Consider the following 26,610-nt stretch of genomic DNA (forward strand, 5'->3'; position numbering starts at 1 on the left):
CTTTCTTTGAAAAGAGGTCTGTTGTCAGACACTCTAATCCATTCAATAAGAACAAACTCACCTGGTTAAGCCCAACTACGTAAACAGATTAGGCAGCTGTCATGCACCAACAGGCATTGTATAATATGAGATGACACGAGACGATAAACAGCATACATACTGTTTGGAAATTTCTATCTCTTTAGGTTGAGATTAAATACTTATGGAACACACAAAGGCTGATTTTTATTTGACTATTGTCTCTGTTTCTCCAGGACAAACACTCATTCACTAATTCATCACACATGTTCCATTCATTCAAGCTTCATGCACACCTTGTTCATTGTGGGTCAGATTCTCTTCTCAGCCACTCTCTCTGCAAACCATCGGAAATCGATGGATGTGGAAGTGATTCACAAGCAATGAAAACAGAGACGTGCTTTTTTTTTAAAACTGGGTAAAGGCTTTAGGGATTATAAGCATGAATTTCAGCAGAATTTGGGCTATGACACAATGACTTTTCAAGAGGACTTAAGAAAAATGGATCTACATCCTCTTGCCATATGCTTTCTGCTATGCACATCTGGTTCCAGTGAGATCTCACTGTGGGATATTTTGTAATGCAAAAATGTGTTAAGTGACTTTTGCTCAGAGAAAGGTTTGGTCACAGACCCTTCATCCTCAGCATTACATGTACATAAGGCTCCAGTCTGTACACTACACGTCTGGGGATAATTAAATATCTGCAACCAACCAGGAGGCATTGATCTTAGCAGGAATAACAGCTAGGCTGCAGACAGACATATTGGAGTTTGTTGTGAGATCTGGGTGAGATGGAACAGCACAGAAGAGAACCCAGAGCACAGAAAACAGCACAATATATCATGTGCTAATGGTATCATTTTTTTTGCTGACTACTTAGCCAGTCATTCTTTCCTCTGAAACCATAGCCTTTGGCAATTAGAGCAAGCAAATATACAATTTTTCCTTAAGCAGTCACTGAAATTTAAACCTGTTCATTGACAAAATTTATTCATGACCTCTGGTAATTCCTAACTTAATGACTGAAACTTGAAGGTTTATATGTCTTCTTTCAGAAATAATATATATTCTGGATGTATACACATAATGAATATACATTATTGTAGCTCCAGTTTTAAGGTCTTGATTTCCCTAAGTGGCTAATGATTCTGCCTTTCAGAAATTAGATGTCCACTATTTTTGAAATCTAAAAGCCTTCTGAGGAAAACCAAGTTGAATACACAGAATCTGAGGTTCTCACAGTATAGGCTCTATTTTATGAGCTTTTGCCCCTCATCATCTGGCAATTGACTTCTTACATTGTTTGTATATACGAGTGTCTCAGGCTTGCCAGTCACCCTAAGCAGCTTTTACCCCAGTGATAGAGAAGGTCACTCCTGGCATTGCCACATAAAATCCTTTTATCCAAAACCTATATAATGGGCAAGTCCATTAGTATTTAAATCAAATAATAGCATCCTGTTGCCATTTTTTTCCATCCAAAACAGCTGAATGGGTGCTGTGCCTGATGTAATAAATATAGAAAGCAAATGGGAAGAATGAGGAAACAAAAGAATTAGTTTGGTAGAAGTTTCCTGGAGATGCAGATGCTCTCCATGGGGTAGAGGGCTATAAAATAGCCTGAGCATGAAGTGTTGCAATGGGGAGGGCTGAGACAAGGCAAGTGGCAAAAATGTTTGTCCAAGCTGGGCATTAACATGGTCAGGCAGCAGAGTGGCCAAAAAGGGGAATTTTCTGGGATTCAGAGCTGGCTGTCTGAAAAGACTGAGATGTGGAGCTACAGCAGAGAGATCAGATAAAGAGAAACCATCAGACAAAGCTTGGACTGCTTCTGTTGGGAAGCCCTGGGAAGGTGTTCGGGTTGTCAGGTCCACAGCAGGCAGGAGCAAGGAGGAAAAGCTTCAGGAGTGGATACTACTCATGTAATTGGGCCAGCAGTACAAGCATGATTTTCAAAAGAGTCATAGTACTTAGCTCTGTAGTTTTTTTATCAGAGACATAAGACTTTTAGATTTTGGAACCAGGTTGACCATGTCTATCCATCCCTCCATACAACCAGAGGTGTTCAGGATGAAAAGAGCTTCTGGTAGCACATCTTTTTTACAGTCAGACAACTCTAAAAAATTTCCTCTATGATGCTGCTTAACTGGATTTCTGTAACTTTCCAAACACACTGCCAAGACCAACACTCCTTGAAAATATTTGGCACAGTAGGAATGGTGGCCTCTGAGGCGAAGAAGTTAGGTTCTTTTAAATGGACATTAACTCTGAAACCCAATAATGCTAGATTAACCTTAGACACAAATTTTGAAGTCCAACTTCTTCCCAATCAAAACATTAAAAAATTAGAAAACTTTGTGCAAACTGCAAGACCACCAGCCCACCATGGTTTTGTAAAATAGGTGGAAGGGATCTACTGAAATAAGCTTGGAGGACTGAGGAGATTATTTCTCTTCCTGTTACAAGCTGGATTAGCTGCAAGCACAACATGGCTTTAGGGGAGATATTCAGGGGCCTAAACATAGGTAACCAGTGTAATTTCAGATCATTTATGGTGGGCTGATAGGTGTATGGGAAACCCATGACTTTCTACAGTAAAGCACAAGACTCTAGGGCATCTAAACTGTGCTGGACATATATGTTTAGGTACTCAAATCACCCCCTAGGAGTGTTCCAGTGGAATTGTCATGGCAGTTTGCCCTTCATGCTTTTAGAAATCTATCCCTGAATAGCTTCAGTGTGTCTCCAAAGGTGCTTAACAGGCCTGAGGTGAACTGGCACGTGGGTTCAGCAGCATAGTTATGTGAATAAATTCTACCATGCACCTTTTATACCCCAAACCACTGTGGGAGTATGCACTAAGCCAAACCCTACTGTTCTCCATCAGGGCTGGGAGCTGAACCAGGCCCTTTCCCTTGTGAGGGAGATCTGACCCACTGTCACCCCACATTTGCCCTTCACATGCTTGTTCCAGCTGACCCTTCTCTCCCCAGGGATTTTAGCTGCCTCACATCTGCTTGCTTAACCACTCTACCAAATGCATAAAATGCCCCAGCTTTACATAGCTAAATATAATGAGATGTAACACATTTTGTTTAATGCCAAGAGTGGTCTAAGCAAATTTCCACAACTGCCTTGGCAAAGATTAAGATCACTGGGGTAGGTGGCCCCACTTTGCTGCATGGTGCCTGTGGTGCTGTGAGATGCCCTCTCCTCTCTTATCCTCTCCCACCTGCATGGATGGGATGTGTGGCTGAGTCCAGGGTGAGCTCCAGCTCCAGCCAGCTGCCTTCCCTGTGCTGGGAGCCAGCAGCTCTCGGGTGCTTCTGGTGCTAAGGCTCAGTGTGGCATGAAAGCAATCTTGTCAGTCAGGGAGAGAAGCGTTATTACTCAGATCAAAGTCAGGATTTTTTCCTGTTTTGAGTCACAGCTAGAATTATTGTGCTGTATCTTCTCTGTCGTATTAAAAGTTTTGAGTGACTTTAACTCAAAATAAAATACTTCAACTAGTGCAATTAATGCTTTTAACACATTTGAGAATTTAAAATTATTATCCTTGACTGTGGCATAAGAGTGGGGGGAAAAAAAGGAAGAGAGACTGAGATTCTAACTTTATTCCAAGCATTAAACCATGTATAAATTGTAAGGATTCTGGACAAGGGGATTATAATGTGATCTCAAATTATTAAAAGGGTTTAACACACTAAGAGAATTCGCAGCCTTTGGCGCTGCTAACATAGAATGTTTCAGTAATGCTTAAACAACTTTTCTGCAGATTCTCCTTTTTTTTTCTTTGATCATATTTCTCGTATTTCTGTCTTCATAGAAGTAAAGGGAAAAGTTACAAGCATAACACCAGAATGCCTGGGCAGGCCAGACACTAAAACAAAGAACCCTGGCTTCAAATAATGTCATTTAATTCCCTTCCAGTTGCCTCTCAGCTATCAAAATGCTCAGCTATTGAAAGCTAAGACATGTTGTCCTGCTGTTTAAGAATAGGTTGAAGTATTTATCTGGCTTTCCATAGCATTTGCCGCTGGGAAAGATCAAGAACTGCCCCAGCTATATAAACCACAATAATGTCAAACCCAAAAGAGCCAAAGTAGATGATTAGTAAGAAAACCCATCACATTCATACACCTCTGTGCAGACAAGCAAAGAGGAAGCAGAAAGCAGGGGACTTTTGCCTCTGAATTTCCCCGGGAGAAGGTGACTATTATCAGATACAGAGGAGAGGCCACTACCTGGGAAGTGGGGATCAGCCAGCAACTGAAGCCACAGCCAGGCTGAGCCTTAAGGAGACCAGCACATGTCATTCACTGCAGAAGGGCCTGAGCACATGGAGCATGGAACAATTTTGAAAAACTGAGAGCTCTTTTAGACATCAGAATTTAAGATCTGGACATATAGTTGTCGTTGCTGTCTTTATTTCACCAAACATCTTGCACAATGACCACAATGAACACCTGTAGTCGTTTTCTACCTCTTTTCTGCAAGACATTCAAGCACAGGAGGATACCAGCAGTGAAACCTTGCTTCTGTCCTTCATAAAAGAACTGCTGGGCCATCACAAAACAGTGTAGCTTATCTTTCTATAGCTATCATTCATTAGCGTGGCACCTTGCCTTCCTCTGATTCATGGCTACATCTTTCAAAACGAGGCCAGTGACAGCATGGACAATGACTGAACACACAGGTGTTTCATTGTATAGTATGCTGAACAAGAAGCACACCTTTGTGGAATACATCTTGTCTGTCGTTCCAAAGCTTAAAGCAAATATGAATAAATTTAACTCTGCTTCACTTCCTAGGGAGGCAGATTTCTCTCTGTTTTGTAGAGAGGCAAAGCTAGGCACAAAGGGCAAGATTTTCAAAGATATTGAAGTGCCTGAAGATGGAAAAATGCCTTTTGGGATTTGCAAAAGTGCTTATGCAGAGTAGGTACCTGCCTCCCACTGAGATCAGTGTTTTAAATCTGTTCAACAGATGCAAATCTGACAGCTGGCTCTGTTAGAACAATATTTGCTGAGGGTAAACCAACTGCACACAACAGAGAACAGAGACGGGACCCATGCTCTGCTTTCCTCCTGACACAGAACTGGCATGACATTCACATGATACAGAGATCTTGTACTTCTCTGCTCAAGGGGCTCCTACCCACCATTGTTCATGCTCTGCCACACTTGGCTGCTCTTTTGCCATAACCTCACCATCTCCAGGAGCTCCTACAAGTTGCTCAGGGTAACTTTCTGCTATTTTTCCTAAAGCAACTGCCCTTAGCAATCTTGTCAGACTTTTCCTGCAGCAGACATTCAGCATTCAGTCACATATTTGCCTTCTGTTTGAAATAGCTGCATCATCTTTTAATGTTTGAAGACCTAAATAACTGTTAATGCATCCATTTCAGGTATCCAAGCCCTGGTGGCCTTAGAAAAGAATATCCAGAGGCTACTGGGCTGGGTCTGTGGACGGAGGCATACAACTCCATCACCTGATGATGATTTTCCATAGGAAGTTAGCAACTGAACTAGGAAGAATGAATCCACAAAAAGACTGGGATAGCTAATGCAAAGGTTTACACACCAGCAAAATCCCAGTTGTTTACTTAGTCTGTGGACATGCTGTGAACTCCTTCACCTGCTACTGCCATTTCATACTGCAATTTGGCACCTGTGTGCTGCCAAGTCTGTCACTTTGACACTACAGCCAAGTCTGTCATTGGGAGCTGGAAGGTTCAAGCCTGGAGGTGTGTTCAGGGCACAGCAGGCATATGTCTGCAAAATCATCCAGAGCATGAGGACAGCAGCCCTTGCTCAAAACCATGTCCAAGCAGCTCCTGCCTGCAGCTCTACTGACACCACCCCCTCTCAGAGATGGATAAGATTCAGGTTCCTTCATCAGAAAGGATTCAAGCCAACATGTCCCATCTCCAGCTAAAGGACAATCAAGCAGGCAGTCAGAGTATACAAGAAGGAACATCACCCTGGAGCTAAGCACTCAGTAAGGGGGACTCCCAAAGTCCTGCCCCTGACCTGCAGCCTAGGTACTTTGACCACTGGCAATTTAATGCAGCATTCAGCTTTGTGATAGTAATTTTCATGTTATGCATCATTTGAGATAAACATGCATCTCTACATATGGTCTGGGCCAAATGAGCATTTTCATATGAAAAGAGTGAAAACATTTAGACAGCTTTGGTGCTGCGCCTTTTTTGTGTGCTTGCAAGCAGGAGTTTGCTGGCTTGAGGGCTTGTGTTACTGACACAGCTAAGCCTGCTCCAAGCCGGGCAGGCTGGGCCATCAGTGCTGTAATCCTGAGCAGGATGCTCACTGGTGAAAAGCACACTCTGGGAGTGAGGAGTGAAAACAACAATTGAAAAACAGCCTTCAGCAAAATTCATTACCTGTGGATTCAGTGCTAATGTTCTGGGGTTATACATGCTGTTCAGCATTTTATCTGTAGTCAAACCCGATATGTGAGCTCCCAAGAAAACATCTCTTTGTCACGAAAAGACTGATACTTCATATTTAGACAGAAGGAAAGGCAAATAAATTTAGGAAAACATTCTATTCCTCACTTAGGACTTTTGTGGTAATTGAAACAAACCCCAAAGAACATTGGGAAGAGATGCTCCTCAGCACATGCACATGGTCTGGCTCAGCACTGGGTTCAAAGGCAAGCACATTGCTGGTGCACAGCATGGCGTGCCTGGGAACAGGCTGGCAAGCCTTCCTCCTTTGTTCAGTCACTCTGTAGCTCAAAGGAAGTTTGTAGGACTGAGAATTCAATATTGAAAAATAAGCAAAGAACTTTAATTACATACTCATCACTATACTTTATAAATGTCAAAGAGACACTGTCAAATTCAAAACACATTTGAAAACACAATTTTGCTATTGATATTCTTTGTTTTAAAAGCCAGAGAAAATTTAAGACATATTTACTTTTCTCTGTCAATAGTGTTTATTCATTGTTAAGCATTTATACATTTAATTAATTGTGAAAAGCAACACAAGTTTGTTCTCCATTCCTCCTCTCTTTGTACCACTTTCTGTTTACTGGAATCAAACAGAGAAAAGCTTTTTAATTTCTTAATCCTTTATGGTTATGATCTTTAAAACTTAAAGGAAAAATTTGCTTGTTTATGTCAAACTCTCTATCTATACCTATACACATTAGAGAGAGGGATATACAGAAAATGTATTGTGAATTTGCATGACCTGATGGCCATATAGCTTCCATGTTCTAGTAGACTCTAATCATCAGCAGAGAGGACAATTCACAGCAAAGCAGGAGGGGAAAACAAATGCCCAAGTTCAGTGCCTTACCTGAGCAGATGATAAGTAATTGAGGTAAGGTAGGTAACAAAATCCTCCTAGAGATATTAAAGCCTTGACTAACAAAAGCCCCTCAGAGAAAAACACTTCTCAACATAAATTCAAGTGCTAGCACCTGATTTTATCCACGATGGAGCACATGCGCTGATTCAACATCAGAAAAGTTGTGATCAATTCTTCCTTGTTCATTATAGCAAAAAATCTGTTCCCAATCTAGTTCCAGTCAAAATGACAGAACATTTTTTTGATTTGATGATACTAAGAGACATTAAGTGGTATAAATTAGGCAATTTCATCTTCCAAAGAGAGAGCCACAACAATTTTGGCAGTTTTATATAGGGACAGTTTAAAATAGGGCCCTGTATTAATCACCCTAAGAACTGGTTCTCTGGTGATCTCTCCTGGCTCCCTCCCCTCTGCCACCAGCTCAGTGAAACAGCTTCTCAGCAGGGCAGGCTGTTGGTGGCTCCCAGCCGTGAGGAACATGTACATCAGGATGTTTCTCAACTCTTCTTATTAAAGATTCCACAAGTTTGCCCCAGGCAGGAGCCTGTATAATTTTGCTGACGAGCAGTACATGCTGCTCTGAGGGCAGCACTCCCTGCTAGCCTCCCTTGTTGGCTGCAAATGTGTCCCAGCATCATCAGAGTCTTCAGGTGGACTTCATCAGTTGTAGTCATCTTATCAGCTAGGCACAGCCTCTCCTAATGGCTTGATAAATATTCTGGCATCCCCATATCACTATCAAGAGATTCAAATCATGCCCAGTACTTACTGCTGCTATTACTACAGAGTTGCTGCCAACGACTCTTTCACTTATCTCTGTAACCAGAGACAGTGAATAGTTCTTTTTATGTCTCCACTCCCGGTCACTGGCAGCAAAATTCATACAGAACTGTCCTCCACCTGGATGGGAAAGCACACTGCCCTTGTGAGATTTTAAGAAAATGATCATTCTATGTAAGAAATGCATTCCCACAATCCCATCCCTAGCATGCTAATGCAAATATGTACTGTACCAGATTTTTAAATTTCTGATATAGAAAAAAATCTGTATGTCCAACTCTCACAAAGCCACCTTGTGCTTGCTATGGGCCTCAAAGCATATGTGAGCAAAATAATTTATATTGTTACTTTTACACACCCTGCATCCCAAGCTAACTAAATATGTATGATACATATTTTGGCTTCAGTCAGAGGAATATGATGGCTGTCTTGGTGATTTGCAAACTTGTTCTCATGCAAAACCTTCATCTTTAATCCTTCTGCTATCCATCTGGGCTCTAAGATGTTCTTCTACAAAATAAATAGTCTGCTTGAGATTCTATGCTCTAACATCAAATCAGGGGGAAGAATGAAGTAACAAATTAAGCAGACTTCACTGTCATTTGACAATATTCAAGTGAAATCCTTGAAGATTAAATCATCCCTGGTACAAGGAGGGTTTACATACAACTTGTGGTACTGTCTAGATTGCCCCCAGCTTTTCTGAGATAACCAGGGCAGTTAAGATGAAGATGTTTGGGTTTCCATTTAATTAAAAAAAAAAAAAAAACACAAATCTTCATCTTTTTAAAAGAGAAAGTTTCAGAATGGCCTTACATTCATCCTAGGAGGACTGAGAGGTGCACCACATAGCATGGGAGCCAAAGGAAAAATGGTCTTTGTAGTGTATCCTGATATGGAAACAATGAGGAGATGGTTTGGAGAGATTCAAGAAGGGCGAAGCAGAATTGTGGTGTGGGAGAGAAAAAGTGAGATGAACCAAGATAGGAAATTAAAGGAAAAACTGAGTCAGGGAAGAGAAAAAAGAAATTGGATGAGATGGGAATGAGTCAAGAAAAGAATATGTAATATTGAAGCAGAAGAAAAATACAAAACATTGATGAAAAACTAAGTTTTAAATTGAAGAATTTTCAGGTTTATGTTAGACTACCACAATAAACCATGGACCTCAGCACATGACATCATGTGAACACATGCCATGGGAAGATGACTGACAGGTTAATCAACTGACATCATGAGAAGCAGACACATACAAGAAAATTATATTTAACCTGACAGAGTAATTACTTTCATCATCCCTCATACAGGTCCCCTCAGGCAGAAACCTGACTCCCAGACCAGAAGATAGGGAGAACTATCACCACAGACAGAAGTATTTTTCTCCCTTGTTACATTCTGAGGCATTTCTTCCATTCTTCTAGTCAGAAAACCATGAGAACAGAATGTATTCTATGATCAACATGTAGCCAGGGTGAGTATTTCCAGCACCAGAGAATCATTTAATAACATCTGCAATCAAGATGTCTTGGGAGGAGGGTTTTTTTTTAAATCTGCACCCTCTGCAATCCTTGCGGTTGATATAGAAAGCCATTTATATTACACTGGATTTTCACTTAAAGACTGAAAACAGGCACTGGTATAACCAACCCTTCCTTTCTTCCAAGGATTCCTGTTATGATGGGACACAGTTTTGAGAGAGGAAAAAATTGCAACTACTGTATGGGAAGTCCCCCTAAGTTTTGACTACTTTGTGCTCTTCAGATGCAGACTCCATTTGAACACTGGTAACCATAATTTGATGATTTGAAGTGATAACATTTGACATGCCACGTTTAGTTTGAGTTCTGGTAGCATCTTTCACTTTCACCAGAGTTTAAGACCTGTCTTTGATTATAATTACATTAGCTAGCAAGGGAAGTGATGCATTATTGTGAAGTTCCTCAAAGGAAAAAATAGTATCATTTCTGTGCACAAATAAACCATCTGCAATTTTTTCCAAATTCAACTTGTGATGCAAAATGTGTATTTGCCTTCAGAACAGTGAGGTTAAATCAGCTTGTGTACAAGGATCTGTCTTAATGATGACCTTGGTTTGTATGCTCAGGCAAGTGACATCTCCCAGCTGGGGAACGTCCCACACATATTTGAGGCTTTTGTTTTGTGCAAGGTTTAAGTGACTGAGCAGAAGTATGACGACACTGAGGCTGCCCTCATTTCCACCACGACAGCCTCATGCACAGCCTCCCATGTTTGCAAGGCACAGGTCCTGGGTGAGGAAACACCATGGATTTTAGAAGCAGCCTCAGCCTGGTTCCTCTCACTCACACAGGGTTCCTGTGCCTTGTGCAGATAGGGATACCTCATTCCCTTGCACTCTGCCAACGCGTCCCACACACCCTGGCCCTCCCAGCTCTGCCTGCACTGCCCAAAGAGATCCTCAGCAGATTTTCCCCACCCTGAGCTGATGCCGCAGTGGCTTGACTTGAGATGCAGACAGACAAGGAAGTCTTACCTAGGTAGAAGGCACCACCACCACCAGAGCAAGTCAGCTAGGCTCTGGGATAAACAAAACCCAGCTTCTTTCCTCACCCTACAGCTCTCTTAAGAAATTCCTTCTGAATAATGAAATAGAGAAAAACACCCTTCATATGAGCCTGCTTGTGCTATCAGACACTACAGAACTGCAGAATAGTAGGCTCTTCTTTGATGCCCCCTCCCACCACCTGCATCTAAGTTTGGCTTTTATAATCACACAGATCAGCCTTTCAGAACTGGGGGAGAGGGGCTCAGTGGCAAATTACAAACCACAGCAGGATATTTTCTCCACAAAACTGTTCTCAACCTCAGTGTGATCAGCCAAGCCTTTGGAAAGATGCATCACCAGTCAACATGTAATGGCAAAATCTGACAGTACAGAGTGTTTGGCTGTTTACTCAGAGAATATATTTGAATAATGAGTACGTTCAAGAAACCATGCTGCTGCTGCGCTCATGGAAATAAGAGCAAAAGCCTAACTTTGCCAATAAATTATGTGTTGCAATTTTTTTTTTCTCAGAGCTCTGTGTGTTCCAGGAATAAAGAGCTAGTAAAGAAGCCCTTTACTCAGACAAGTGATAACTTGGTAAACAGAATTTCCAGCTCAGAAGTCAAATGTGAGGACAAGCAAAGTATCTTGTTTGCAAAATGTACAAATACAGGCAGCAGATTCTTTTCCGGAAAAGAAAAGGTATGGAGGACACACAGGACACTCAGCACACAACTGTCCCTTCATCAGAGAAGTTATTTCCAAAAATTTTGGACCTTAAGTATGAATACTTACTGGGACAGAGAGCATTTTCTCTACTTCTGTTGGCTTCAGCTTAGGTCTCTCTCCAGGATCGAGGTGTAACATTGCTGAAATTCTCTGGCATTTGCTTGAAGGCCCAAAAGGTGCACTCTCTTTCCTTTCCCATAAAAACATCCACAATGAGCTTTTTGTGGGGCCTTATGTTCTTTTCCTGTTCAAAACCTGGTTGCTATGTGAATTTCTTGGTTTTGACACCTCAGATTTCCTACACAGCTGGTAAGTGGAATTTACCCATTTGTGATCCAGGAGGCAGCTCCTAGAGACAGTCAAAGCCTTTTGAATGCAGCAGTTTACTGTTTTCCAAGGAAACTGCTTCTAAGACAGTTTTTCACTAAACATATTGCCTTATAGACTTTTAGCCCCTTTCCTTACCTTTTACTCATGAGTAATCTCCCTCCCCTGCATTGCTTCTAGATGACTGTCTTCCTTCTAGCTTCTACATAGGCAGTCAAGAGTACTCTCAGTGTCTTTCCTTATTACTTTCCTTTCCTTTTCTAGCACTTCTCACCCAGACCAAATGCAGAGGGAGAAAGTCACTGACAAATATCACCATTTTGTTCCTTGCCTTGCACAGCTCATTGTGCCTGGGGCCATGCCTCGAGCTGCTGGCACAGCTGCAGAGCAGAGCAGAGCAGAGCAGAGCATGCATGAGTAGCCAGGGTAGTTCCCACAGTTTTTGGGAAACCTCCAGCTCCAGTTTGGTGGAATGGATACAGATCTATGTTGCTCACATAGTTCTGGCAAGTGCAGCTTCCAATGGCTCTTCAGAGACATATTATCACATTCTGCTTCCCTTCTGGCCTCTGAAGACACCCTGCACAGTTTTAATGACCTGAATGTAAGCTGAAGCACTGTATACAAAACCTTACTGTTCACCTTCCCCTCCTACTTCACAGATAAATCTGATAAAATAAGGTGCTGAAGGTTTGTCTCTGATGGAAGCTATGAGTCACTGCACTTTCAAAGGTGACCCTTGTTTTGTAAGTATCTCTGTTCAGGAGACTAGTTCAAGATTTGGAGTTATTTTTTATGCCACTCTTGCAGACTGTGGTCTGTATATGCTGATGTCAAGGCATTTTTCCTGAATAAAAGCTAACAGAAATTAGATTGTTTCCTTATGCCAGAGGACATTCAGCATCGTCTAGCCCATTTCATTGTACTTCATCTCCAACTGTGGTTTTCATTTATATAATCTTCCTGTGTGGCCTCTCCTAGGCCTCCTTACATGGCTGCTATCACAGCCTGCCAAGCTGGGCTCTACTGGATGGCTGGTGCTAATGGAGTTGAGCACTTTCTGTCATCCAGTGGTACATTGGCTCTGAAAATGAGAATATGGATTGCTTAGGAAAAAAATTATCTGACTGATTATTTTTAGTTTAGTCTTCTGGTGCACTGGGTGAAGCAGCTTGCAAAAGGCATGATTACTGCTGAGCAAGAACAATGAAGAAGTATTATTTGTGTGCAGACTTCCCCACAGACTCTATCTTTGACACCAGCTTAAAATGTTCCCAGTCAGTGATGCATGGAAAATGTTCAGGATGCGGTAGACAGTTCTAAAAACACCAGAACCAATCACCTGGGAAACAAGAAAAACAGAAAGTCGAGTCAAAAAGTATTTCAGCTATTGAACAAACACCACCCACCTCTAAGTGAGTGGCTAGCAGCCTGAAGCAATATGTGTAAATCCTTTATAGGAGTTCCAATTTTTACTATTTTTTAATGTAAGGGAGAGAATCATTTCCTCTCATATTCTGTGTGTGATGTTTAAAATCTGCTGTGCAATGGTAAAACTTACAGACTCCATCCCATGTTATTCAATATAATTTTTAAGTTGATGTTGAAATGTGTTTGAGAATCAAGTAGGATAGAATTAAGAATTAATCTAACTTGATAGAAAACCTCAAACCTTAGGTTCAAAATTGAGAACAAGTGAGAGGTATGCTTCTCATACTTTGCCCTTAGTCCCAGGGAATTTGGAGCCCTGCTAAATAATCAGTAACAGGTATTGCAGTTCTGAAAATTTAAACCTAAGACTGAGAAGAACTTAAGAAGGCAAGGTCTGAGCTATTTCAAATGTTACCTATAGAGGCAGTTACATCTCCATTTCTTAAACTGCTTCAGGAAACCATTTCTCTTCAAGTAATACTATTAATTAGCATTCTTTTAAAATAGAAGTTTCCAATTCCATACAGAACAGGCCCAGATTAAGAGATCCTCAATGTGAATGCTTCAGTTTGCCTAGTGCAAATCTTCATGGAACATTAAAATATCTGTGTGACATTCCATACAAGTAATCATCTGAAAAGAAGAAATGAAACTGGTGTCAGGCTACTGCATGGGCACTGAGAAAACTGGCTATCAGTGCACCATGCTTACCTACAGGCTCTCTTGATATTGACTAGATAAAGGTGTTTGGGTGCCTTGGAGCGGGGTGGAAAACATATCTAGGGTGAGTTTATGCTTTTCTGTTATCGTAGACAGAACAGAACATAGTCTCAAGAGTGATTTGTATGCATCTGCATGACCATGTACGGCCAAAGTTTTAAATCATTCATTTCATTCCTGAGCGCCTCTGATTCTGGAATTTTGGGGGCAGTGGAGAGGTTATAAGTACTGAGCCCATCTGATAATTAGGCTCCTAAGAAAGCCATTCATTTGAATTTCCCAGAATGGAGGCACGTAAAAATCATGGCACTTATGGAAAATGTATTTTTAAATGTATAACAACTATGTTTTGGTTTATTGCAAAATGCGTGTACAAATCACAGTAGAGAATTGCCCCTTCATTAACACCAGTAAAAGTAATGATAAGAAACCCTCAGTGTTGTTTCTAAAAGGGAATTGCTCAAGGTTAAGAGAGGTAACCTTTGAACTGGTGTATGTTTTCAAACCAGAAAGATTAAAAGGTGAAAGTTGAAAAGTATATATTTTAAATAGCACCAGATGGCTGTGGGCTGAGTTCAAACTGCTGTGCAGTTAAAGCACATGCACTCACCAGGACCCCACGGGTGAATTACAGCCTCTGTGCACACTGAGGGTCTCCATTATCTGACATATACCTAGACCTGCTCAGTATTCAGCCAGGGCAACTTTTCTTTCTTAATGACTGTTGGATGAATAGGGCCAATTCTTCAGCCATGACAGCCATTCCCAGGGCCTGTGATGGGACGAGGGAGTGCATATCCTAGGACAGAGATTACTCCACAGCCCAATGGTTTTCAATGTTTTTGATTTGTGGACCCCTTATTAATTCACTTGGAGAAGTGGAAACCGCAGTGAAAATTAACACGTGTGGATTGCTACAGAGTATTTATGAGCTTGGTTTCCACAGGTACCTTTTCCAAACAATTTCAAAGTTCTTTGCAGACCCCAGACTGAGACCATCTCTGAAAAAAGCCTCCTTCACATTCCATCTAGTTCTCTTCGCAAAACTTAGTAGTTTACCTTAAAAAAAATCCTCTCCTAGTTTTACTACTACCAAAATGAATGCAGCTGTACAGATTTGACTTTACCTTGCATGCTGATTTGAAGGTTAACCTAATTTCTTTTGCTTTTTAGTTCTCACATTTATATGTCAGCAGATATTTGGTTTGCTTCCTCCTGCTCTCCTCGGTCATTTTTCTCTAAGACAGCTGTGCAAAACTAGCTGTAAATTATACAGTAATCCCTTTTTTCTGGACTTATGGTGTGGCATTCTCTTATCAGCTTGTTATCTAATCTGAAATAATCTTTTTCCATATGGGAAGCATTCCATATGTTGATCAATTAGATTTATTGCCTATTAAACTGACATTTACCTTGGAATAATAATCGCAACGAGAAATCCAGATTTTATGCTATGTGGCCTCGATTTTTTCCAGATCAGTCTTAATTCTCTGATTTCTTATAGTCTTATCCTTGTTTAGGCTGCTAAAGATGTCTCCTCCATCTGCTGCAGCGACCCCTTAAAATACAAAGTCAGAACTGAGAGTAAAGAGCAGCATTCTTACAAGCTGTGCAGGCTGTTACACTTTTTAAAATATTCTGGTTTTGTCTCCCTGCTCATTTCATTTTTGTGATTCTTTGATTGCAAGCACATTGAAAAGAGTCGACTTGTATCACTGTGTTTGTATCTCAGGCAACAACAAAGTCTTTGAGCACTACGGGAATATAAATATTAAAGAAGGAGAAGAATTATTCCTAGGATGAGGGTCTTTTTTCAAAACATGTCTGTGCTCTCCATCACTCCTCTGATATGATAGGGTTCACTAGCAGGTGAACAATGCAATGTGAAGCCATAAATGCAGCCCACTTTTCATTTCATAAAAATCAAATTTGTTGAGAGGAAAGTTGTGGTGTTATTCAGAAAACAACACAGTTAGAAAGAGTTATTATTTCATGCAAAATTATAAAATCTGTGAGTTTAGAAGTAGAAATTTTCTACCTAAAAAAATTTGCATTATTTGTGAAATTAAAGGGTTTTTTTTTTTTTGTTTTGCACATCTCTTCAATTCCTAGTAGTATTTTGTAGTACATGTATCAGGCTTGCATGCTTCATAACCATATCAAATTGTTCCCTGTATTTTACCAGCCTGTGAATTAATTTCACCAGTTCTTGTCACACAGAATTAAAATAAAGTACAGAATTCTATTTGTAGCTAGAATTTTTGGCAGCCCAATATAGTCCTTACTTGTGTATTTGCACAGAAGTATGGTTATTGTCACATGTCTAAACAATCTGATTTTAACCCTTCACCTTTCCCAATAATATAATTATTTTGGTAAATTTTCTTATTTTGCTTTCAGATGTTCTATGACAAGAATTTTGATGCTATAGTGAAGCATGAATTGAACTATAAGTGACTTGTTTCTGAGCAATTCAGGGTTTTTCTCTGTTCTATTCACTGTGGTTGCAATGTGTTCTACATGCCAGTGTAACAGAAAGTGTTTTCTGCACACCTTTCATACAAATTACATTTATTGATGATAAGAGATACATTTACTCATAGAAATCGTACAACTGGTTTTTGTTATTCTTCTAAGAAATGTTCTCGCACACACACACAGAGAAAAAAAAATGACAAAAACAAAAACAACAAGAACAACAAAATCAAGTCTAAGCAGCCAAATCATTAAAATCACAATTATCAATAAATCTACATCTTCATTATGATTTGAATTTGTATCAGTGTTTGTACTAGGAGTAAGCCTGGAGTAACTCCCCTAAAATGGAGTTTCATACCCAAAATAAAACCACAGTAAAATTTAATCTAGCCCTGTATCTCAAAATACAGAGGTGATTATATGCATGATACATATTTTATATGATTTTATGAACTGTAATACTTTATGGTAAATAATAATTCATATATTGTGTTATTCCCTATAGAATTTATTAACTAATTCTGTCTTTTGGAGGAAGAAAAGGCTTATGCCTTAAGATTAAAATTATTTGTGTAGAATAGTAATCAGAGAGTTTAGCTAAAGTTAGCATGCATCTCTCATACCACAAAAGTGGTTTCAAGGTTATCCAACAACTGAATAGAGCCAGATTTCATACTCTGACCTTCTAAAGAAATCAGCTATGCCAGAAAGGATAGCAACATTGAATTCTATTGTCAGGCTCATTTTTCACATAACTATATTGCTAAAACATCTAAGACTCTTTTCAAACTGAGCATGCCTTAAAACTTGTACAACTTATTTTTTTCCCTTGACTTTATGTATGCAAATGAAGACAGACTTGTTAGCAAGCTGTCATTTACTGGTAGGTAAATCCTAGATCCCTGCTATGTGAACCCTCTGACATCAACATTAGGCAAACTGCTCCCCCAGGCTATATAAATGTGTTTGCTTCCTTTTCTAAAAGAAAACCATTTGATACAGCTGAAGAGATTTTATACAGCATCTTGTGACACTTCATGTAGATGCTTTAATTATTTTAATACTTCATGGCTGCATCAACATACCTTTCTACTAGTGCGAGGTAACGTGCTTTCCAAGGCTTCTTCAGCTTCAGTTTTGCAACAGGACTGTACTGGAAGTCCTCCTTGCAAAACAGGACATTAGGATAACTCTGTCAAGAAGATGATTGGTCATTGCATTTTAAAATCCCTGCCCAGAGCTTCTTTGATTTTTTTTTCCTGGTTCCTGCAAATCTGTACTGTGGCAAATTTCCAGTATCCCATGTCAAACTGCACTACCTCCTTGGTGCTGTCTGCTTGCTGCAGAAGCTTCTGGTAAAAGCTCTATAGCTCCACCCTCATGCAACACCTACACTTCCAGACCAACAGACAGAACCGTGACACTTCAGAACAACTGGCAGCAAATAAAAGGTGCATTTTTCTACCTTGCATGCTGTCCACCTCACTTACTTATCCACAAGATGTGTAGAAGACAAACATTTTGCATGTTACAAGGACATAAGGGGTAGGTATAACTGAAGTTTGCTTCACCATTGTCTGTTGGAGAGGCCCTGACATTGTCGACTTGGGACGGCCCATTCTATTTCACTTGGAACCTGATAGTACCAAGATTCATACCGATTTTTAATTCATACGTTAATGGGACACATGCTGGTATCAAAACTTGGCTAGCATCATGGACACCTTGATTTATGTGCATGGGTTTCTTGTTAGATTAACCTGAACTTTCACTGGCACAAATTTGAAGCCAAATCAAAATGACAAATCTGAAGCTAAATCAATTAGCCTTACACAAACAAAGCATTTCAACTATTGATCAAGAATACTAAAAAGAAAAGTGAAGTAACCACAATGACAGAATCCCAAAATCATTGAGTCTGGAAGGGATCTCTGCAGATCATCTGGTTGAGCCCCTCTGCTCAGAGCAGGGTCAGATGGAGCAAGTTGATCAGGATTATGTCCATTTGGGCTTTGGAGATGCCCAGAGATGGACACATCCCAACCCCTCTCACAAACATGTTCCATTGTTTCATCATCCTCACAGTAAAAAAGTGTTTCTTCTTGACATTCATGTCACTTGCCTCAACTCAACTCCAGGTGAGCTTTGGCTTTCCTAACCCAATACCAACACAATCAGACAGTGTCTCTGTGGTCCTCCTGGAAATCAAACTCTGGTTCTATCGCTTGTAAAATTCCTTTTTATGTTTGAGTTTCATCAGGAGCTCCTTGTTCATCCATGCAGGCCTCCTTAATTTCCACTCACTGGGTGAGACCATTTTTAAGTTTGGTGGATCATTGAAAAGCAACAGCTTCAAATAGTGGGATTAATCTCTTCTTCAATCTGCCATTCACAGTTTCCCTGAGAAGTTCCTTAGCTATGACAGGTGGCAATAGATCATGTCTAGCCTCTACTGGAGGTGGTATTTCAGATCATATTTTCTGAGGCTGCACTCAGCCTCAATAACCAAGACAGCAGCTAAGTCTTTGTCTCTTTAATACCATCTTGCAAAGCAAATTTATAACATTAATAGAAGATGTGAGGGAGGAAAGAAAGGCAGAAATTCAAAACTCCAGCACCTCTCAAGGGTGCATTCTCTGTCCAAGATGGATTCCTTCCCACCTCTCTTGCTTTTCTTCTGCTTTATCCTTATCTCTGGCCCTTGGGAGTGCAGGTTTAAGATTTACATGAAGTATGACTCCCTCTTCCCTGATAGCTAGCATCAGATTTCTTCTTCCCACAGCCTCTTGGAAACCTACCTGAGTTTACATTCCAAAAATATTCTTTAATTAGCACATTCCTTCAGCTCCACTGGCTTTCCTGCTCTTTGTAACAATTCAAGACCATTACAGTAGTTTTTGAATCATACCTCAGAACTGCTAATTTTCCATACTTCTCATTAGCTTTCATAATATCTAGATTACTGTGGGTTTTTGATATGTGACCTCTTACTAAGGAAGATAGCTAACATGGCAGTGAAGTACTTCATCAATGTAACTGTCTGGAAATTGTAATGCACAGTGACTAATGGCTTGAGTGAAAGCAAACCATGACTCCCCTGTTTAAGGAATACAAATTCTAACTCTCCATCTCAGAATGGCTCTTTATTGGGTTTCTTAATCAAAATCCAAATACACAATTTTTAATACATTAATTTTCTCTAATTTCACATCAAAGGGTCTTTCTGAATGCTGTTAATTGTCTTTGAAGGTATTACATGATTGAGCTAAGCAAGCCACATTTTTGCTACATTCATTTAACTACAGAAGTGTGTCAAAGAAGGAAAGAAAAGAAAATGGGATTATGAATACTTTTTAGATGACTGACATGTTTACTATTGAAATTTATTACATCTCTGATTTTTGTGACTGTTAGCTTATAAATATCCAGTGTTTTCATTTCTTATGATTTTGTTACTAATCTCTTAATATTTGTTTTTCCTCTAAGCTCTGCTCTTAATGTTGCAGAATTGCTGGCAAATCCCCACTTTTCAGAAAAAACAAAAAAAGCCCATCTATTTTGCATTGCCTCAGAAGTCTCATTACTTATGATTTTTAATAGTATGATTTTTAAATGTCGTGTGACAATTGAGGATGTTATATTTTTTTAAAGCCCAAAACACTCACTCCATATGTGACCTCATCTTAAATAGTACTTGTTAAAGATTTAACTACAGATAAATTAATAATGGTAATAATAGAAGCATTATCATAGCATTTTTGAACACTAATCATAGGTCAGGTTGACATTATATGAGAATGTCTTTCCTCTGAAAATCTTACACTCAGTCTATGACACAGACAGATTGAAGCAAAAGTAAAAGGCAGCAGTGAAATAGCGGTGGTGAACATGGTAGGCACAGCAGCAACAACATCACAACTGGTAATTTTTGTAGGTATCCAAAGAGAAAAATTCTAATGGGCAAAAAGAAGGAAAAGGAAGGGGAGAAAAAGGTTCTAATAACTAAATAATTTGGATGCATTAATTAATTAAAGTTAAAGAGAGAAAAGGGGAAAGAAGAGCATTCCCCTGTTAAATGATTACCATTTGGGCCTGTAGACCAAGCGTTCCATGTTCCTCCTTCTATAGGACAGAATAAAATCTTGGGGGTTGATTGCACAGCTGCAATCTCATGGCAAAACCCCTGGATTCAGAGCTGGGACATCTTGACATCTCTCCCATTTTTAGAGTCTTAGAGGAAGTTTACTCTCCTGAACTTGTGAAAGGCATCTGAATTCTGGGGCTTTTCATGGCTTGTCTCCTGCTGCTATAAAATGAAAAACATGATCTGCTTTTTGCTTCATGGAACAGTATCAGAATCTTCAAACCGTTCTGGAGTTGCTCCTTACTGGAAAGAGGAACCATTCCTTGGGAGGTGGCTACTGCATTCTCCACTCGTCTGCATGACTGTTTCGATTGAATGATATCCCACTGGTTTTCCCCATAAAACAACTTCAACTTGCTGCATAGCCCACTAATTAAATGGGATTTATCATCAATTAACCAGAACCACAAAACTTCTGTGTGGGTACTTATCTTGTCCATCTTGCTTAGGAGTATGTATCTGAGGAAACCTGAGTGTCTCTGTCTCCTTGCCATGAAAATGGGCCAGGTGTTCCCAGTGTGGCCTTTAGACCATTTGTTCCCCGCTGTTTTGTTTCCACATCCACCCCTTTTCCTCCACTTTCTGGCACTACAGCAGTGTTGAACAGCAGCCATTGAGGGCTCCAGCCAGATTTTTCTTAGTGAAATACCTTCTGTGGGATAGAAAGCCAGGGAAAAAAGCAACAGCCTTGCATGTTCCTCCCCAATGCCCTCACCTGCACCCAAGCCCTTCACTTTAGCTGCCACCAAAGCACAACAGCTCTGGATGCAGAAGTCCAGTCCTGGCTCTAGTACCAGTCTCCAAGCTTCTGGGCCAGCTTTAGGAATGTGTTTTTAATATTCATTGTTCACTTTGTCTGCTACAGATGTGCACAGTGCAATTATTATAATGCTTTGCACATGTGGTGTTATGAAATGTGTGCCTTTAAAGTCAGGCCAGTTTTTTTTTCCTGTAACCCAAATATGTTATTTCTACCTATGTTTTAGTTTGCCCCACATTTAAAAAAGAATACAAAAAACTTTATTATAAAGATTAAACTAACAACTATGTAGCCAAAAGAGAGCAGACCCATTTTATTCACAAAAGAACAGGTTTTTTTCATTTGCATGCTTGGATTTTTTTTCCTTGTACTTCTGCTCCTCAACACAGACACAGATGCTCACACAAACATCCATCTAAATGAAAAATATATGCACATAAGGACAATTCCTACTGTATGGAAGGAAATTGTTCCTTAGCTGGGAAGGCGTGCTCTATCCAAACATTCTCATCTCCAGCAAGTGATGTCCTTGTATTAATCCCCTTCAAGGGCAACCATTTCAGCTTATTGTACTCAATGGTAAAGCATCATCCCTTGCTCTGAAATCAGTCAGTCATCAGACAGTCACTGGGCCTCATCAGTCCTTCTCAGTTTCTCACTTCCCATGGGATACAGCTAAAGTAGATTGTAACTGGATGCCATTTGAGGACCTTGGTGGCTCTGAAAGACTATGGGATCTCTTGGGATAACAGTGCCTTCCTGAAAAGGCAAAGTGATCAACAAATCAATGCAGTAACACATGGAAAGCCTGAATGCAGGACACATATCTTACACCAGAGACAGGCACAGATCCTTTGAAACAGAAGCTAATTGCTGCAGGCCTCATTGCATTTCCAACTATCCAGTCTGTCCAGATCCCTCCTTAGAACCCTCCTATCCTCAAGCAGAACACTCACATCTAACTTGGTGTCATCTGCAAGGTGACTTTGGTCTGTAGGTTTAGGCTTCTTTCCGAGGTGAAAATGGGCAAGCAGTGGGACACAAGATTTAGGTCTGTTCATCCAGGTCTCTTTCCAACACAGACTTAATCTGTGTCAGTGATATGCGCTGTACCTGAGCTGGGTGTAACAGTGCAACAGCAGTGGCTGCCTTCCGAGGCTTTAAAGGCCAACACTGAATTAATAAGGCAACTATACTAATTATCTTTCTATGTTTTCATTGATCCATATTCCTTAGAGGTACATCACTGCCAGACAAACTAGCAGCAATTTCCAAAACTAATTTCTCAAAACAACAAGAGAGTTTTGACAATACATACACACCTCAACAAAAGTGAGTGTTACTGAATGTTTAATAATGAACAGGGCCAAAATCAAGTGGGCTAAACAAGGACATCTGATCTCTGTCTAGAGACAAAAAATGAACTCATTCATAAAGAACATCATATTTAAACTTAGTGAGAAGAGTTGCAGGAAAGACAAATGATACACAAAACTGGGCACTACACCTTACAAGGAAGGGAGACTGCAGTCACAGCAGCAGATAACCAGCATCAAGATGGCTCAGTCTTTATTGCTGACATAAAAAGCACCAGGACACAGACCTGCTGTTATCCCGTGATTATCCATACTGCTAAATATGAGCACAGTATCTGGAAGTTTGGTCATGCCTTTGGCACATTCCGCCAGATCCTCAGTACGGCTCACAAGTGAACATGGGCCAAGGACCAATCCCCACAGTCAGTTTGGATGCAGCCATTGGGGTTTGGAAGGCAGGAGAGTTCAGTGCTATGGGCATGAGCCATCCCCTTTCAATTGGCCAGGGAAAATTTCCTAGTACTGATGTAGCCACCAAAGTCTTTGGCATAGGAGCCAGTGAACTCTGAAGGTCTTTGGTTACAAGGAGGAGAATCCTGTATATATCTAAAATATATTTATATATCTAAAATAAATTTAATTATATACCAGTTAAACAGGAAGCCAGAGTGAAGCTCAATTTGTTTGATGTTGTGGTTTCGTTCAGTAAATTGCCTAAAACTTCAGCTCTTTTTGTGAAGCACATCCAGGCTTCTTTGCTCTGGAAATCTCAGAGGATCAATATCCCTGAGGAGATTTTCCGTACACCTCCATTCAGACTGGGCAGGGACATCTTTCATGCTGTGTTTTGATATTTCCCCATCTTCTGCTGAATGCAAGAAACAGGAAAGCTGCTCAGAACTTAATTTAAAAGGTAAACTGAGCTCTTTTGAATTTCAAAAAGTCTCAGGATGGATCTTCTTTTATCAGAGCCACCTTATCCATCCCTAATTCAGAGAGAAACGTAGGGGTTCAGATCAAAACTTTTTGATCTGGCTTCAGATGTTCTCAAAGTTCAGGGGTATTTGGATCTCAGGTTTTGGTGGGGGTCCACCCATGATCTCCAGTGCCCATCTCCTACCTGTCTATTCTCTTACAAGTACATTTCTTCTTTCTAGCCTCCCTCCCCCTTCATTGTTCTTCTGAGATTAAAGCTTTTCTATTATTATCATTATAAACATAATTCCTATAAGAGATAAGTAGCTCCCCAGAGTATCTTTATTAATCCTAGTTAAGATAGCATTTTGAAAGTAGACAGGAAAAGAGATTTATAAAGAGCAAGAGAAGACAGTTGCAGACAGCACAGCAGGGGCAGAATTTCCAACCCTGTCTGAGCCTGTTTACAAAGAAGAACGGGTTAAAAATTGCCCTGCATGTGAAGTCACACACTGGTGTACATGTTACCACCCTGATGAGTCTGAGACTTACTTCTATCTCCCAGTATGTCCAATATTGTAATCTTGCTGTGCGTTGGAATGGCCACCACTGTATTTTGTCTTGTGTGCAGACCCTTGTATACACAAAGCTATTTGTGGCTTTAATGTCCTCTGATTGAAGCATGAGTGTAGCTCATGGATTCAAAAAGGCAAGAAAGGTTTTACCTCAGGAATGGGAAACTCATGGAAGTGCACCAATAAGCCAGAATGTGCGCTGGGATTTGCTGGGATTTCTTGGTTAGCACCAATATTAATTTGCAAATACATACAGAAAATTCAAACCATATAGTGTTATCCCAACACTCTGAGGTTTAAAAAGCCCCACAGTTGTGATGGGCAAAAGGAATAGAAAATATACACAAAGCCAGCAATTCAATGGTGGTGTATTTACAGTCTTAACAGTCTTATAAAGTGTTTTTGTTAGCGCAGCTACAGTGACATGACACAGTTGAAATTGCATATCACAATTCAAGTGATGTATACACAATTTTTATAGTACTTATCCCCTTCTCTGGTCTAATCCTCAGCCTTCCGCTTGATGTCCAAAAACTGATGGTGTCCATTTGTGCAGGGCACAGAGAGGATTAACCTGAGTCTTAAGTATCCCAAATCCTTTGCTAGGAGGAGTATGATGTTGGCACTGAACGTTTCTTCCTCCCTCTCCGACATTTGCTTGGTGGCATTTTTATGTTTGCTGACATGCTGTGCACTTTGCTCCTCCATCATCAATCCGTGTGGTATCTCCAAGTACTCTCTATATATGATGCCTTTTACTTACATGGGGCACTTCTAGGTTCTTATGGTTACCCCTGAGACTGACTGATTTACACGACATCCAAGGTTGTATTTATTTGCTGAACACTAACTACCCCAATTTATATCCCTCAGGTCCTCTGTATCTGCCTTTGTCTGTGCTAACAGGTGTTAAAACTCAGAGTTATTCCAAGCTAAGCAAAAGCTATAACCAAGCAGGTAACACCCCACCCCCCAAGAGGTAACTGCTGTTACAAGCTGAATCAAATCTCCAGGTGGGCCAAGACAAGTCCAGACAAAGCCAAAGAGATTTATGCTGGTAGCCTAATGCAAAGCCATACCTCTTATGGAAACACCAGATTTACTGAGATAAAGGCTACAGACAGTTTTCTCTGGCCTCTACTGCTTTTCTGACTTTTGACTTCCCATGACAACCTGGAGAGATAGCTTCATCCTTTGGAAACCGTAAAGCATAAATAAAATATACTGTCGCCTTAATACAGTGGAATTAGAGCTCAGTGATAGGAATGAACCAATCATTGTAATTTTTTTCAAATGAGAATCTCTGGTTTGGAATAAACCAAAGAAGCTAAATCTGAGGAAATATATTTTTCTGGGAAATGTCCTAGAAGACTTAGGAAAACCTTATCTAAAAAGCTTTTAACAATCAAGTGAAGGAAATATTTATTCTCTCCCAGATATGAATGCTGAGAAGCACCAGCACGGTGGAGTATCTTAAAGTGATTCATCCTATTGCGTATTTAATTTTTCTTAAAACTGGGAACATAATCATCTACTCAAAATGGGAGGATTACCTTTTAGATACATAAACAGATAAAATATAATTTCATTATTAAAGTACTGAGAAAATTAAATCATTCTCAGAGACTAGATGAACATTGATAAAGCTTACTTATTCCAGACTGAGATTGTGGGGCGAAATACTTTCTGATATTCACCACAAGCAAAGATTATGGAGAACATAACGTATTGAAATCTAAATTAATCCTGCTTATTGACTGATAATATGCCCTGGTCCTGGGGGAATATGCCTAATTTATTACTTTTTAAATTGTTTGGATTCCTTTAGGATGAGCAACTCCCCAATTAATTTTCATTGGCTATGTGGGGAAAGGAGTCATTAAATATGAATAGGGATTATTTTGTTTTGAAAGAGTATTGCAAAAATTCACATTCAGCCAGTGCTGTTTAGATTATACGCTTTTTCATATTGCAAGCAAGAGACACAATTTGGAGCACAGACTCTAAAAATGAAAATGAAAATAAGATGCTTTGTATTGTTTTCTAGCAGCCAGCTATTGTCCTCTGTTTTCCTCTGTTTCTGATGCCACTTTCCACAGAACACATGCAGTACAGACTGAAAGAGTTGTGCTGGTACAGGAGGAAAGAGGGGATCTATCACAAAATAGGAAAAATGGGGAACAATAGAAAATATTTTACTGTAAAGTCTTAAAGGGCAACTTAGCCAGGGGGTGTTACTTGATATAACCCTTGAGGCTGACCTAGTTTTATTAAGGGTTCTTGGCCCTGACTGTAGATTGGCACCCTACCATGTTTAACATTGTGCTCATAATGTAGTCTTAAGAAAGGCACTTTGTTAGTTAAAAAAAAAAACACCTTAATAATAGAATAATAAAAATAATTACAAAAATGCAGTTCCTGACCTAGACCGTCTTTCTGCAAAGGCATTTCTCACCTCTTCTCCTACTGCCTTTGTGCATTCCCCTTTGATGGAATCTAGAGGCCCCTACTCAGTCCATCTGTCACAAGGTATCATTTCTCTACTTT

Source organism: Camarhynchus parvulus, chromosome 2, assembly GCF_901933205.1.
Source record: "Camarhynchus parvulus chromosome 2, STF_HiC, whole genome shotgun sequence".
In the NCBI taxonomy this organism is placed as follows: domain Eukaryota; kingdom Metazoa; phylum Chordata; class Aves; order Passeriformes; family Thraupidae; genus Camarhynchus; species Camarhynchus parvulus.